Source organism: Mus pahari, chromosome 7 (assembly GCF_900095145.1).
Source record: "Mus pahari chromosome 7, PAHARI_EIJ_v1.1, whole genome shotgun sequence".
Lineage (NCBI taxonomy): Eukaryota > Metazoa > Chordata > Mammalia > Rodentia > Muridae > Mus > Mus pahari.
In genome coordinates, this window is record NC_034596.1 from 28,334,277 (window position 1) to 28,351,333 (window position 17,057).

The window sequence follows — 17,057 nt, forward strand, 5'->3', positions numbered from 1 at the left end:
AAGAAAGAAAGAAAGAAAGAAAGAAAGAAAGAAAGAAAGAAAGAAAGAAAGAAAGAAAGAAAGAAAGAAAGAAAGAAAAAGAAAGAAAGGAAGAAGAGAAGCCACAGGATTGAAGAGGTCATTTTGAGAAGGTGAAGCTTGGCATCCTGTGTCAGCCTCAAAATCCCTGAGTGGAGCCCATGAGCGGCTACTAGTGAGGGTGAAGTTTCTGTGGAGAGCTAGCATTTTGGAAATGCTGGTAGCATGATAGGACCACAGAGCATCAGGTGTGCAGTTGGCCTGAGCCTTTGAGACAAGCTACATGGCAGAGCTTTAGAAGTGTCGCTAGCAAGGCCCTTTGAAGCCTGGAAGGGTGTGAGTGGGTACGAGATGTTAAATAGTGAACTATTTACACTGTTGGATCTAGGTTTTTGCATTGATTTTACTTGATCGTGTCTGCTTCCTGAGTCTTCCTTCTTGAAGTAAAAAAGTATTTAACTTGTTTTTTAATTTGCAGGCCCCCACAGTTCTGAGACCCTGGAACTTTAGAGAGATTGGATATTTTAGAGAGACTTTGAACTTTGACAGAGAGTCTGGGTGGTTTAAAAAAGACTAAACTTTTAAAGACTTTACAATTTCAAAGTCTGAGAGGCTTTTAAAGTTATACTATGTTCATATTCTGATATTAATATGAGATCTTGGGGGGTGAACAAAAAAAGGAAAGGTTATTGTTTAATAGTGTCATATCAGTGTGTAATGCTGACAAAGAATTAATTGTCCTGGATATTTTTATGTCAACTTGATACGAGCTAGAGTCATTTGGGAACAAGGACTCTCAATTGAGAAAAATGACTTTATAATTTTGCCTATCAGCAACTCTGTAGGGCATTTTCTTAATTAGTGATTGATATAAGAAGACCCAGCCAATTGTTAGTAGTAACATCCCTGGAAAGGCGCCCCTGTGGTATAAAAGAAAGCAGACTGAGCAAGCCAATAAGCAGCGCTCCCCCCATGGTCTCTGTATTAGCTCCTATCTCCAGATTCCTGCCCTAACTTTCCTGAATGATGGACAGTAAACTGTAAGTAAGATTAGCCCATTTATCCCTAAGTTGCTTTGGGTTATAGAGTGTTTGAAATGTTGGACTTGTGTCCTGCAGAAGCACAGCCCACAGTTCTTGCTCTACAGGAGAGGAATGAAGTTGGGCGTAAACCAGGAGAATTGGTAGAAGGATGAGAGCCAGGTAGACTTGTAAATATCCCTGTTTTCAATAAAAAGCTCGAGTCTCTGGGCTCAGAGTTTAAGAACACTTGTTCTTGTGCAATCACAGGCTGCTCCTAGTGACCACTGAATAGCTGCCCTTCCTGTTGAGGAAGAATCCAAAAATATTAAAAGCAAGAATATTCTAATAGCCCTGGACATGGAGTGTGAGGAAAGCTTCAAATTGAGCTTCAGATGTCTGAGGTGTTGTTGTTGTTATTGCTGCTGCTGTTGCTATTGTTTTCTTTTCTTTTATTCTTTTTTCTTTTTGCCAATTTTGACTTTGTGGCTTACATTCCTAATGTATTTAGGTGGCAAGACAAGATATCCTAACATTTAAAAATAATTTGAAAACATTATCCTCCAAGATAATGGAATGTTAGGAAGTTATGGGGTTATTTCCCACAGAAAAGGAAGCAAAACAGACAGAGGCAGACTGGGAGGTAGCAGTCGCAGACTGTACGTCCCAGGGCAGGGATCCTGGTGTTGTTTAAACATGTCCCCAGTGTAGCACTGGCCAAGGATCAAGGAGCAGAAAAGACTCTTGTGGTGGCTTCCAGATGGATGTATACAGTGTCTGCTTGTTATACAGGTGGTAGCTTAATTCTGAAAGTTCATGGGTGAATTCACCCTGAGGACACAGTAAGGCAGGTGAGTTGCTGACTGCGGGAGGAAACAGATACAGGTGAGAAGCATGGTCTATTGCAAGCATGGCTCACCAACCAGCAGTGTCCTCTTTATTAGGACTCTGGGGTGTTCCCTAGCATCTGCATGTTGTCCAATAGGGCTGTGCAAGGCACGAGTTGATAGGTATGCTCAGAAGGAGCATGTCAGCAAGCACTCTCCATCCTCTATCGTGGAAACTAATAGTAGGTACAGCATCCTTAGGCATCCATAGAGCCACATTCATTTGTTCAGGAATTTAGAGATAGGAATGGCTAGCACACTTGAAAGTCTTTCCTTCTGGGACCTGAAAACAATGAGAAGATATATTACATTGTCTAAAATCAGTGTTCTGTCATTCATTGCAATGGGATAACAGAAGTCATAGTTTGTGCAGCTGGTGTTAGACTCTCTCAAGTTGGGGACTCATAGGAGTGTGTCCTGGGTCCCAGGCAGGGTAAGTCCATCAGGTGAGCAGAAGGAAGAAGAAGAATACAGCTCATGCTTTCTCTCTTGGGTGAGAGTCTGTGGAGGGCTGCAGCCTCCCTCCGGGCTCATCCATCTGTGAATAATCGTGTTTGGCAGCTGATACATGCTGGCTCCTCAGGAGCAGAGCGCGCCAGCAGGAGCGCTGAGTTCCTGGCTTGGGTTGTTGCAAGAGGTGGTTTCCTGACTGTTGCCATGCTAACAAAGGTGCTAAAATAGCTGTTTCAAAGACACTTAAAACTGAATAGCCTAGATATGTCTCCCACTCAAGCAGCAATAACTTGGTCTTCTATTGGAGCGGTGGCTCGCTTGTGGCTGTGATTTTCCACGGAGACCACTCCATAGTGCTCATGCAGCCACTCAATGGGCTGTCCCTCAGCCAGGGAACTCCATAGTCAGTCTACAGTTCTGATGTTTCCTTATCACACAACACATACCCTGATCCTGTTTAAGCCACAGATGTACAAAGCACACTGCCAAATGTACAAATAGCCAGGAGCCAATTTAACCCAGAATTATCTGCCCCATCTCTCTGAATCTCAGCCATATGCTCAGTGTGACTGTTTGTAGATACGGTATGTGTGCACGTGTGTGTGAGCACCCACGCTCATGCATATGCAGGTGCACATTCACTTGCCTGTGCATGCATGTGGAAGCCAGAGAATAACCTCAGAGACCATCCATCTTGGCTTTTTTGTGGCAGGGTTTCTACAGACCTGGAAGTTCTGGTTTTTCTAGTCTGGATATGGAACAAGCCTCAGAGACCATCCTGTCTCTGCCTCCCATACCCAGCCTTCCAGCAATTTTCTAACATGGATTTTTTGAGAGGGGTTCAATCATTGGTCATCATTTGCATAGCAAGCACCTTACCCACTGAACCATCTCTATAGTCTCTTTGGTTGGTTTTATATTAAAGAGAACAATAGGATAAAATATACATTACAGACCAACTGTCTGCTGTACACCAAGCTCAAAGACTAAGAAAAAAATCCAACTTACATTATAATACCTGATAAAGGACTTGCAGATGTCAGCCTGGAGAAGAATGTTCTTCACTAACCTATCCTTTGGAGAAAAGATTTAAAAGGGGCAAAAGAAGGAAGAGGGAAAGAAAGAATAGGAAATAAACAAATCTCCCTTTCTTTAGCCCCTGAAGCAAACATTTTAGATAAGTTGTCTATTTTCAGTACAAGATATATTACCAAGTTTGTAAATCTCAGTATAGAACAACCCTAAAGGACAAAATACACAGTAATCAATACGTTTCTATGTTGGGACAAATAATGCTTATTGACCACATAGCCGATTTCAAGTAAATTAAGCAGCACGCACTCTTGTTAAGAAGGGACAACAATTCTTTCTTAGTATATCATGACTATTAATAAAAATTAAGGTTTAAAGAATCTTAACCATTAATAACTCACTGGCCTAAAACTATATTTTTTCCATACTGCTTTGCCATATGTAGTGTGGAAGAGTTTGTAACAGTGAACAAGTCACCTCAAAAATCCAGTGTGGAGACCCACATTTTCTCAAGAAATCTCCTCCTCCCCCTCCCAGCAACCATTAATTGCTAACTGCCTCTGTATCAATGGGCTCAATCCTACACAGGTCTCATTAGGGTAATCACAGCGGCCGAGAGTTCAAGATGGCAGCAGCCTAGACGGCAGCATTTCTCCATGGCTTCTACTCTGATGCCTTCGCTCAGGATGAGAATCAGGGATGCCAGGGACAGAGCATTGCCCTCTGCTGAGCAACAGTCTTGACTCAGGGTAGCAAAGTCTGATAAACCCTGTAAGAGTCTGTGGACCTACAGATCTTCTGAAGGAGAGAGAGACAGATGACTGCAATCACAAGGCAGGGTGGGTGCCATCCTCCCGTGGTTCCCAGCATCCTCCCTGAGATGCCCAGCATCCTCCCTGCAGCACTCAACATGGCCCCACTGTCCCTGAGCACATACAAGCCGTGATTATATCTGCTGTGATTTCAGCATGAGTTCTCTGGCTTTGCTCCTTCTCTGTATCAGCACTTTGACCCTTTCTTGGTCACCTTCATGTGCTGAAGGTCCCATGGGCATCCATAAAGAGCAGTAAATGCAAGGCCCCTGCGTTCTTAACCACTTGGCCGTATCTCTGTAGGCTTCTCTGAAAAGAAAAGGAATGATCTACCCTCCCCACAGAGGACAGTGAGACCACACAGTAATAAGGTATTTGAAATAATTTTGCAAAATGCAAAATTATTGTTAATATGACTAATCCCTGGTGCTGGAATAGAAGTGGTGTGTATGTGTACCTGTGTGTATTTTAAGTATATAGGGGGTGTGCACATGTGTGCATGTAGAGGCCAGAGGTCACCTCCAGCATTACCCAGGATGCTGTCCACTTTGTGTGTTGAGACAGCCTGGAACTCTGAGATTGAGTGAACCTTGAGTTGATGAGATCGTCCTATTTCTACTTCCTGAGCATGAGACATGATGTGTAGCTTTGTGATATGGAGTCTGGGGTCAGTCGCAGGTCTTTTCACTTGCAAAGCAAGCGTCTTACTGACTGAGCTATCTCCCCACCCCAGGGGGAAAGGTATTCTCTCTTCCTAACAAACTAGGAATGAGTGGGCTGAGTGCCCACTGGGAGCCAGGATGCCCTGTTGTAATTAGCAGTAAGTTGGGCAGCAGGTTCTAACATGATACAGATAAAAGTGAAATGCGAAACCACAGTCACAGAAACACAGAGGAGAATTCAATAAAATGGAATTCATCAAAAGTACAACTTTTTCTCCACAAAGAGTCCTGATAAGATGCAGAAAGGTGAAGCAAAGGACTGGCACAGCATTTGAAAATCTTGGTACCGAACCACAGCTAAGTGTGTCACACACAGCCAGCTTTTGAAAAGCAATAGTAAAAAAAACAAAACTTGGCAAGAAAGTGGAGAAAGACAGGGACCTACATGTCACTTAAGATGACAGGCAGTGGTCAGTCGAAGACCCTATAAGGAAAGGGTGGGCTTAGCCCAAGGAGGCACTGCACCACACTTGGCAGAACCAGAGACACAGTGATGGTGTGTGACTTGTCACAGCCTCATTGGAAAACCTTTTTAATAGTTCCTTTAAAACGTCAGACTGATAGTACCTATGGAGCCCACTATGGACCTGGAATATTCCCAAAAAAACAGAAGCATATTCACCCACAAACTTTATGTGCAAATGTTTGCAGCAGCTTTGTTTTGGAGAACCCCAGATGAGAATTACCCAGATGTCCTTCAGAGGATGAAGGACTTGGGACAATATGTCATGTGATGCTATTCAACCACGGAGAAGAACAAACTGTCAATGAACAAAGCAACCTGGGGAGTCTCCAGAGGAAAATGCTAATTAAGAAAAGCTACTTTTAAAGTCATGTAGTGTAAGACTCCATTTAAAACATTCTTGGCATAACAAAATACAGAAATATGGGTATCATTACAGTGGCCTGGGGGCAGAGGTGACAGAAGCTCAGAGGAAGGCTTGCCATAAAAAAGTAGCCCAGTGTCCTTGAGTGACTGGTGTTCCATGTGCTGACAATGGCAGTGGATGTTCCACCTACACATGACATAGTGCTATAAAACTGTACATGCAGGGTTAGCCAATGTCTGTCATCTCTCCACCTCTGTAACAAAAATCCTCAGAACCAGTAACTTAAAAGGGAAAAGGTGATTTTTTTTTTTTTTTGACTCCCAGATCTAGGATCACTTCAAGCCCAGGCAGAAGATTGTTTCAAGGCTTCGGTGGGTGTCAGATGAAATGGAGAGAGGAGCAGGAGGCAGAGCAAGCTCTGTCAAAAGGAGCCAGGGTAGCTTAACTCCCTTCAAGGTCACTAGGATCTAAGGATGTTTCATCAGGACACAGCTTCCAAAGTCTATAGCATCCCCTAATAGGGACACACTGGGTATAATACTTAACACACACACACACACACACACACACACACACACACACACACACACACACACACACTGGTGAATTCTCAGCAGCTAAACTATGGCACATACAGAGACACATACATACATACATACATACAGAACTTCATAGTCTAAGGAAAGGGAAGATGACCCAATGCTACTCTGGGTAGTTGATACCCTGTAGTTTTGCAATCTGCAAGGGATGCAGAAGAAAGGGCAAGCAAGATCCCTGTGCATCCCTTCTAACTGCATCCGAATCTCTTCTGTGCCCAGATTCTCTGATGGGAAATGAGGGAACAGAACAAGGGAAAGAGTGGGGACAGTCTGCTATGTTGCATGTTCTGCTCCCTGCTAAACACTCCACTTAGAGCTCATCCCAGGATCCATCAGAAGTGAGCACCCAGCATATGGGGCAACCAGATACTCTTCACACACTCTCTTCACTAATACCAAGCAACTGGGCAAAGGTGGGGTTTTAATGATCCTGTTAATTTTCATGTGAATTTCTACATAGTGTTATATATTAATCAAATCATGGTGTATATGTATGTGTATCCTAATATGCAGATGGACGCGTGCGCACACACATACACACACACACACACATACANACACACACACACACACACACACACACACACACACACACACAAGCATCAAGGGCCCTTGGGAGGGTGGGGGAGGTGGGTAGCCTAAATCCATTTGTTACAGGATGCTGTCCTCTAAGCAAATGAGCCTCCATCTTCATCAGATCAGTTGTGCCAAGTTGCAGGCTCTCATCACCATCTGTCTCGTTGACTGTTGACATCTCTCATTAGAAGGAGGGGCTGGGGAAAGTCATTGAGCCTTCACTTAATCTTCCAACCCCTCCTCCCAGCTATTTGTATGCAACTCTGCCCTGATTCCACATGGCTTTGCATCATCACTGGAGGTGCTTTCTGGAGCAGCTCATCTGACAGGATGATGCCATCTGAGAGGCAATGGGGAAGCCATTGTCAAAGGTGGATAGAGACTTTCCACTGTAGCTGCTTTGGGGGTCACCCACACGCCACACGTTCTGTGAATAAGCCCAATAAAACTCATTGGCCCTTGTGCAGGTTAGTTATTATCAACTTTGCACAGTTAGGGTCATGTGGGAAGGAAACCTCAATGGAGAAAAACGCTTTCAAAAGATTGGCATATGCTGAGTCTGTGAGGCATTTCCCTGATTGTCAGTTGATGCTTCAGGGCCAGGTCACTATGGGTGGTGCTGACCTGAGGCAGGTGGTCCTGGGTTGGATAAGAAATCAAGGTGGGTAAGCCTAGGACTCAAGCAAAAAGAAGTCTGTCCCTTAATTGCTTTGGCCAGAGTATTTTATCACAGCATCAGAAATTAAACCAGGACACTTTTATTTATGTATTTATTATATATTATTTATTTATTTGGCTTTCTTTCATAGCAGCAAATAACAAACTCTTGCAAGATATTTTAGAGGATGTGACCACAGGCAGGTTTACTATCCTCTGAAGTGAAGAAAATAAAATATAATCTATGCTTCTCCAATTAGCCTTATGATCTATCACACAATCTCAATGCTTTTTAAGCCGATTACAAATAACTCTCATAGCTAGTTTTATTGATATATGATGGTTTTATGCTATTTTCACATTGCAATATTAACTTGTTTCCTAAAGGGATTTTTCTATAAAGAATGCCTGATCAGAACTCTGTTGTGATATAGGGGGGGGGGGGGGTGTCATCGTCCCCTCACAGAATGCCTGGGTGCTTAGCCTGTTATACCTTGCTACTCATTACAAATGTCGTGCCAGCAGCCCTGTGCCCTGGTAATCGCATCTCTCATGTAGGATTACTTCTTATTGTGCCTATCAGCTTATTATCCTGCTTTTCTATTCTTCTCTAGAGTGGCCACATCCGATAGAAGAGGGGAAGATGTAGTTACTGAGTCCAGTCCAGTGTTTGTGTCTCTCACACTGTCAACAAAAGAAAGGCTCCAGCTGTCCCCACAGACTTATGGATATTCCAGGAGCCACGTAAAGGTAACGATCTGCCAGCCTGTCTGTGCCTGACATAGGAAAGATTTGTACATTTGCCTTACAAGTTGTTAATGTGAACAAGTGTTGACGTATGTTTGGGAATGGAGGGGTCTTAATTTGCTAAACAAAGCATCCTTTAATCTCGATGACAAAGCAGGGTGTGACGTTGGAGGTGTGCTTCCTGTTGCTTGATCAGGACCTGGGAGTCCTCTCTGATCCAACTGTGGAGTAAAATGGAAGTATCTGGCCCTAAACAGGACCGTCCATTCTTCTTAGCTATGTAGCATCCCCTTGGTGCTAACTCCTGGGAAGTTGGATCTATTTACATTTTTAGTTCGGATCAGGGCTTCCATGTTTAGGGAGGGGGTTGGGGGGTTGTATTTAGGACTGCAGTGCATGGAAAGGTTGCCCAGTCCATTTTTGATGGATCTTTCTGAACATCATGAGAACCTGCAAGCTGTCCCCTTTACAGAATTCTAGGTTATCCCTGAGCTCCTGTCAGTGAACCATGATAAAATAGCACGGCATAGCAGAAAAGTTCATCGTATCTGTATCTAGACATGAAGCTCATGGATCCTGAAACTACTCACATGTGTGTACGGTCTTCAGCATCTATTTTCTGAGCTCTACATAGCTACACATCTCAGCTTGATACCCACCAAGTATCAGCTCTTCATTTCCTCCCAAACAGCCTCCATGCCTCCTCCTATCCTTAGGATTTGGAGGATCTGGGCTCTCGGGGCCTTTGTATAGGTAGGACCATAAAGCTTCTGTCCATCCGTGACTGCCCTTTTGGCTTCACATATTAGTATATCGTGTGCTGTATGTCAGAATTCCTTTCCTTCTTAAGGCTGACTGATATTTTAGTATATAGTCTTAGCACTGGATATACACATGTGTCTCTGCCTTTCACCTGTCAGGACTGATGCTGCCATTAACTCAGGATGGATAAATTCATATTTAGATCATTGTTTTAAAAAACATCCTGGATATGTCTCTGTAAGCAGAAGTGTGGGTCACATGGATCATATGGTATTTTTACACTTGTGAGGATTTTTGTAGTTGGTATACCATTATATACTTCTCTGAATACTGTATATTGTATACATCCTAATGAGTGTAAAATGGTATATCACTGCAGTTTTTATTAAAATTACTGAAAGATCAATGATGTTGAATATGGTTTTACGTACTTATTAGGAAACTGTATTATTTTAACCAAGAACAGTGGTTTATGCCTGTAGAGGCCATGTTACTTAAAGAGACTCGGGCAGGAGAATCATTTGAGTTTGATGTCAACCTGAGTTATACAGTGAATTTCAGGCAGGCCTTGGCTACAGACTAAAGCCATATTTAAAAACCCAATAATGAGGAGAAGGAAGCAGAGGAGGAGAAACTTTTATATCCTTTTGTAGAGATATAAAATTGTCTTTAATTACGGCATTTTTGTAGTTGAGTAGTAAAAACACTTCCTATGTTATAAATATATAAAAAATTTTATTAGAAAATGAATTTTCAAGCACTCCGTCTCATTTTACAAGTGGCATTAGCTCTATTGATACTGTCCATCAAAGTATGAAAACTCTACGATTCAAAAAAAAAATGATACAGTGCAACTTATTTTTTTCTTTGTTCCTTATACTTTTGGCTTCATATTCAAGACTCGGGTTTGCTGTTGTGAAGCAACTCCTCTACATGATCCGAAAGGCTTTTACACTTCTAGCATCTACATTTCTGTCATGATCCATCCTCAAACAAAAGTTGGTTGTATTACAGTCTTAATGTGAGGATCCAGCTTGATTCTTCCGCGTGCGGGTTTCTAGTTTTCCTGCTGTCATTCATTGAAGACCACCCTTTCTCCCGTATTGATACTTTGTCAAATATCATTTGGCTTTGAGTGCAAGGTTGGGGATCAATGGTTTGTCCTGAGTCTTTATCTCCTTCCCCCAACCCCTGGCAACATTATACTATTTCAGGTATAGTAGCATAGCTGTAAGTTCATTGGTTACTCAGAGTCTTTTGGGATTCCATGTGGATTTTAGAATATTTCCTTGAAAAATGAGGTTTTTGAGAATGATCACATCGAGTACATGAATAGCATGACTAAGATTCTTAATTGGATGTATACACTGTTCTCCTTCTTTCTAGTGATGAGTTTTCATACATCACAATTTGTATATGTAATATGACTTTAATTCATTTTCTCAATCTAAAAAAAAATCTAAAACTATATATTTTATTACCTACTTTTTCTGAGTCTGGCTTAGTAAATAATAAGCTCTTCAGATTCTGGCCTGAAGATGCTGTTTCATTCTTAAACAACTCTGTTTGCTGCTGGTAACTTGGTGGGTGCTGATGATGGCTGAAGGTTCCACAGAATCTCTACCACTGCATGAATAGTGCTCATTATAATAGACTAGAGACTCCCAAACGTAGGTGTTCCCAGGTCATAGGGCATCATTCACAGTCAACACTAACCATGAGCAGAAGGGAATAACTGTGTGTACCTATCACCTATCATGTGCTGAAGTTATATAACCCTGCGCATACCCACCGCCCCTGCCCAACTACCAATCCCACAGAAGGGAGGACTTCTCACCCAAAGTGCAGAAGGTTCCATTAACTTAGCAAGGAGCCTAGGATAATCTCTGGGAGTAGCCCGGGTATATATGAACCAGCATGAATGGAAGAATGAAGGAGGTTGTTGCAGATCCAGTTTCAACATGGAGTCACCAACTCCAAGGGGCCATTATATTCAGATGTTAGTCACAGTCCGTTTCCAGTTTAAGAAAAATATTCAAAAGCTGGGCATGCTGGTATACATCTGTAATCCTAGGGCTTGGGAGGTGGAGGCAGGAGGATCAATTCAGGCCAACCTTAGCTATATAGTGACTTTCAGGCCAAACTGGGCTATATGAGATAGATCACACACACACACACACACACACACACACACACACACACACACACACACACACAAACTAAAGGCCTATGCAGGGTTCAGGCAACTTCTGTGAAGGTGTTGGGGTAAAAGCCTGTGTTCATGGTCTCTGTACCTGTTTTCATGGTTGCAACAATGACAGGAACTTTGTCTCTTGAGATGTAAAAATAAATAAGAGGAGACCACTGCCTTTAAGGGCTCCTGAGGAGTCCATAGAAAGGAATGCAGACCGTGTGGCACTCAACTCATTTCTTAGTTAGATCAGGAACTCATTTCACATCATACTACATCAGTAAGAAGTCTGTAGGATGACCTAGGACAGCAATGGAAAGAAAGTTACAGAGCTTCAGTACATCCTTCTCAGATAGAGCACAGAACAGATCAGTCTCTCCAAAAATATATGTACCCTCCCGATCCTAGAAATGACAGGTCAGTCTATACTCTCATCTGCTGGTCACCCCATCTACCCCGGAGCCACACCACTGTAGCTTCCCCTGGTGCTTTCCTTTCAGCCCTACCTCAGTCAGTAGAGGGATCAGCACTTCCTGTTAAGCTGCCATCCTGTCCACACATCAATCCCACTACTTTCAAGGTCTCTCACGTCTTACTGTCCAGTCGTCTGGTCCCCAGCCTTGTCTGTCTATAGCTGCTAACTTCTTTAAGCATCTCTACATAAGAACTTTGGGTCTATTCTTACTGGAGACAGAAAAATGCCAGGGAATGACATGTAGACCAAGAGCATTTTTCCTGTCCTCTCATGTCCCACTTACCACTGTATTAGCTGAGCTATGAACATCCGTGATGCCCTGCAGCTGGTGCAGAAGCAATCCAATTCACTGCACAGTTCCCAAGTAGGAAGCTCACTGGCCATCCCATGTCCATGCTAAAGATACGACTGAAAATAAAATCAATATCTGTTTCCAGAGACACATGTGGACTGCATTCTGAATGGTGACAATTTTATCAGGGATCACATGCCCAGAAGGAGAAATTCAGACTTAGCTCCAGATTTATAAACCAATGTTCCTCTCCATTGAGAAGATGGTACTTTCAGCAAACTTTAACTCAAATCCATTCCTTTGAAGTCTTAGTTGGGTGTTAAGGGGTTATGCCAAAGTCAAATGAGATTACGTCCATCTACTTAGCTGCAAAAGGACATAACAATAGCTAAGTGTATATTAATGCCAACTTGTGCCAACATTGGTATTAAATGTACTGTTTAACTTACTTCATCCTCAAAATAACCTGTAAAATTATAGCTTCTCACCTACATTCATAATCATGACTTAGAGCAAAATAGTATACAAGTAGTGTATGGTAGTATGAACTTAGAGATTACAGGTGAGGAAATGGCCCAGGGGGGTTAGATATAGGTAGGCATTTTACCTTTGAACCCATGTCTCTGACTACTGAACCATTCTACCAAGCTAAGTCAGAAGTCCTGTGTCATTTGTATGTATCTGTGTGCATGTGTAATGGACTGTGCGTATGCACAGTTTGCAAAGCTGCTAAATCAGCTATCTCACTGTGTGTGTCAAGGCTGTTAACAAGAGGTTCTTGTTTATTTTTGTTTATGGATAACAATTTGTTTTCTTTGAAACAGGGTCTCACACTGTAGTTTATTAGTCTGTCTTGGTATTTACGATGTAGCCCAAACTGGCTTTGAATTCATGGCAGTCCACCAGCCTCAGCCTCCAGAGAACAAGATGTGGGTGTGTCTACTTCACCACTCTCACAGATTTTCTTTCTTTTTTTTTTTTTTTTTGGCCTGGAAAACAACCTAACAATTATAATTTTGAATCCTGCTTTCACGATCCTAAGTCCTTTTCAACTGTTTATCATGATTCATTTGTAATGCTTTATTTGAATTCTTGTGACTTCCTTACAATGATAAGTTACACATATTAGAAAGAGTTAAAAATGCATAAACTTGTTTCAGCTTTGATTTTCCTGGAAGTTATCTTAGAAAAATCACAGAAACTTGGCCTTTCTCATGACTTGCACTTTTGAGGTCATGGGCCACCAGCCTTCTGGAAAGTAGACCGCCTGGTTGCCATTCCTGTCCTCCCAGGAGTGTGATAGAAAACAACCCTCTGTGATATTCATTTCTTCCCCACTGAGGACAATGAAACCATAGCCCGTAGGGGTTTGGATGGAAACAAAGTTGAGAAGTGGGCAAGGGCACTCGGGCCCATCCATGTTGGTGGTAGCTAGGAACCCAGAGAGCCACATCCTAGAGGGGATTTAAATAACTAGAATGGTAGAAGGGCTATGAACAGCAGACAGAGGTCTCGCTGAGTGAGTGGAAGTCAGCCACATGAGTGTCCTGTGGGATGGAGCCTATGACCGAGCTTCTCAGGAAACTCGTGTGAGCCTGGAAAAAAGATTCCCTAATAAGGAAAAAAACACACATAAACAAAATGAGATGTGTGTGTGAGGAGGAATAAGTAATATAAAGAACAAAGAAGAGCAGGCGCGTCACGGCTAAAATCTGTGGTGGGAAGGGCCCGTCCTGCTGGGAAATTGCATCCTAGTAGTTAAGCTAAATACTGACTCGTTTACTGCTTTCATACTCTCTCCTTAATAACAGTTTACACCCTCTCCTTGGATCTTAATTTTTTTTGACACAAAGATTGGGTACCATCTCTCTGCTAGGGACCAACTGTTATTAGTAGTTCTAGCGAAGAATATCCTGCCGAAATAGCAAGTACCATATTCTGTTTCAGGGTCTTTCAGTTAAGCCTTCTTCTTGTTTTGCAATGGTTCCCTTTATATGAAGTCAACCAAACTGACCCTTTCAAAGTTCTGTCCAAAAAATAGAAACATGTGGCCATGGCCTGACCAGCCCACAGTGGCCAGGCCAGAAGCAAGACACCCAAGCACCTTTTGCAGGCACCACCATGATAAAGGTGGAGAGCATGGTGGAGAGATGGAAGGGAAAGTGAAGCCGAGGAGACACTGTGGAGGGGAATGGGACTGGAATCTAGACAGCAGTGAGGACCAGGTAGATGTGAGGAGGCCATGGTGAGGTCGTGGCCTGGCCTGCCACCAAGGGCCAGGTCTGGCTCTGTGGTCCTGCTGTATCTGGGTGCTGTGTTGATTGATGTCTGTGGCCCAAGTTACCACCAAGGGCCAAGTGGGTGTCCACAGGCGACCATGTGATTCTCGGAGGGCTAGGCTGCCTGGGGGCCACAGGCTGATATGAGTGGCCTGCACTGCCACCTGAGGCCATGGGGACATCTGGGCCCATGCTGCTGCTGGGGGCCCTGTCTGTGTCAGCCAGAGTCATTATTGATGTCCCAGGAGCGTATACCACCAGAGGCCATTCAGATGTCCCTATTCTGGACATCTGAGGCACTATGCTGAGCTGGCCCAGCCCTTCCCTAGCTACCATACTCAAGAGAGCTAGCACATTATAGAAGACTCTGACAGCTGGGGAACAAGTGAGCCAGCCCCAAGGGCAAGTGCATGGGAGAGCTGGCACTGTCTCTAGTCTGTTGTGGGGTGGCTTGGGTGACAGAGAGATGCCCTATCCCCTTACCCCTCACTGCCTACGGCAGGTAGCAGAGCTGGTCCTGAGGTCATAGAGCAGTGGGAAAGCTGGCTCTGTCCCTCATTGGCTGCAACACTCAGGAGAATGGGCCCTATACCTTACCTGGGTAGTAAAGCACAGCTGGCCCTGGGGGTAAAGGTGTGCATGAGCTGACCCCAAGGACATGGGAGCAGGAGAGTGACCCTCTCCTTACCAGTTGTGACATCTGGTGAGCTAGCCAGAGAAGTGCTGGAGAGCTCCCCCTGGTGGTATGGGTGTAGGAGCGCTGGTGGGCTGACTAACTCAGCTACCTTCCAGATCCAGATCCAGGGCTTTGTGTTGGCCCTCCTCAACACCTACCCCATGTATGATTTTCTGGAGTGCATGAAAGGGCCAGTCCTGCAGATCCAAATTTGCAGGATCTCTACAACACATGGCAACAGTATATCCAAAAAGAGTTCCTGTGAGGATCCAGTATAGACAGTGTAGCAGAAGCCAAAGACATTGAAACAGACCAATAACTCATTGCAATGAATATTTGCAAGTAAAGCTATGTGGTCAAAAGGGTACACTGTGTGACACACTGTGACACTCTACGGATTCCACGAAAAGATTTTTTTCAATTTTATCTTATTTTCTTTTCTTTTGGGGGGAGGTTACAAGGGCAGAGGGTGGATATGAGGGGATAGAGAGATGAGAGGGACTGGGGTGCGTGATGGGAAATTAACAAAGAACCAAAAAAAAAAAAAAAAAGATTTTTAAAAAATAGAAACATGTAGCTTGGTCTAGTATTAGAATCATTGTGCTACACATCTGCCAAAGAATGTTTAGGGAAATATATTCTTTCTCTTGGCACCTATGAAGTCTATCATGCAGCCAGATGGTCCAGAAATTCCTAGAACCATCCTTGTTGGGCACACAGGGGGCTAGATGCATAGCTGGGTTTTCTTTTAGACCTACTCTAATGTACAGGATAAAAACTACGTTAGCCATATTCCACATGAAGCCTTCATAAATGCAGAGATCCATGCAAAACACTTAGATAGAAATGAAACTGCTTGCTATCCATTAACCACCAGTTAAGTCTGATGGGGGTCCTTGCTTTTTGAACATGGATAATATAGAAAAGACTGAAATCTTCCCTTATCAGAAACACTTTGAAGTTAAAGTAAAAAAGGCCCAAGTCCTGGGGTAGACATGGTTGTAACTCTGCACATGTAAAAAACAAACAAAACAAACCAGCAAGGCTGGAATATCATAGACATGGACAGATGTGGTAAGATACTGAACCGAGCATGCTGGCAGTGATCACAGCACATAGTAGGTGGAAGCAGAAAGATTGGATTTTAAGGTCATCCTTAACTACATAGCAAGTTAGAGGCTAGCCTATGCCTCATAAGCCCAAATCATCTCAAACAAACCAGCAAGCAAGCAAACAGAACAATTCAAAGATGAACTTTGGCAGGAAGATGAACTGGCAATGGGCAGAGGGCTTAGAAGACATTCTTCTTTTCATGTTAGGAAAGATGCTCACACTGCTCCCGCGGGATCTGATACTCAGCTTCAATTACGTGTTTACTAACCACCATCAAATAGGTAATGGTGCTGTACGAGTGTGGCATAGCCACTAGAAATAGCACTAAACTCCGGGAAAGCATGCCCTGGGTAGTCACTCCTCCTCAACTGCTGCATGTGCAAAGCCTGCATGCTGGGGGCACAGGCCAGTCTTGATGCTTTCTGTGTTTGCTGCAGATACTCAACTTCCATATGACGGTCATGATCATTGCATTTATACCCCTGAGGGCTATGGTAAGGGGTTGGATAAATTTAAGTGGCACTTGTCGCATGGTAAGCCTAGTAGAAGTGTAACTGTGTTTGTGACATTTATTGAAGTTTTACTGGTAAGAGAAGGGTTTGGGGAAATAACACACACATTCATCCATGGGAGACTGGCTAAGAAATTGTGTTGCATTTATCTCATGAGACACTATGAGATTTTAATGAGTTCAATTATATGAACCTAACCAATCATCTCAAGATATGATGTTACACAAAACACTACAGGATACAGAGATTTGGGTAGTGTCATTTTGTATTTTAAAATCACCTTTATTTGTGAGTGTTTGCAAGGGAAAGCAAGGCCATGGGGGAAGGGAATGGAAGGGGCTCCCTCAGAGGGGAGAGATTCTTTTGCATAGCCTAGTGGCAGATGTTCACAGGTCATGGTAATAT

At 43.3% G+C, this 17,057-nt stretch overlaps 1 protein-coding gene across 11 annotated transcripts in view; it reads left to right on the top strand.

Moving 5' to 3' along the window:
• Myt1l (myelin transcription factor 1 like) overlaps positions 1–17,057 on the top strand; it is a 402,403-nt gene that overhangs the window by 195,126 nt on the left and 190,220 nt on the right. For all 11 annotated transcript variants that reach the window (XM_029541111.1, XM_029541118.1, XM_021202071.2 and 8 more), the window contains exon 4: positions 8,220–8,355. The gene's annotated coding sequence lies outside the window, so the exon portion shown is untranslated. The remainder of the gene's footprint in view (positions 1–8,219; positions 8,356–17,057) is intronic.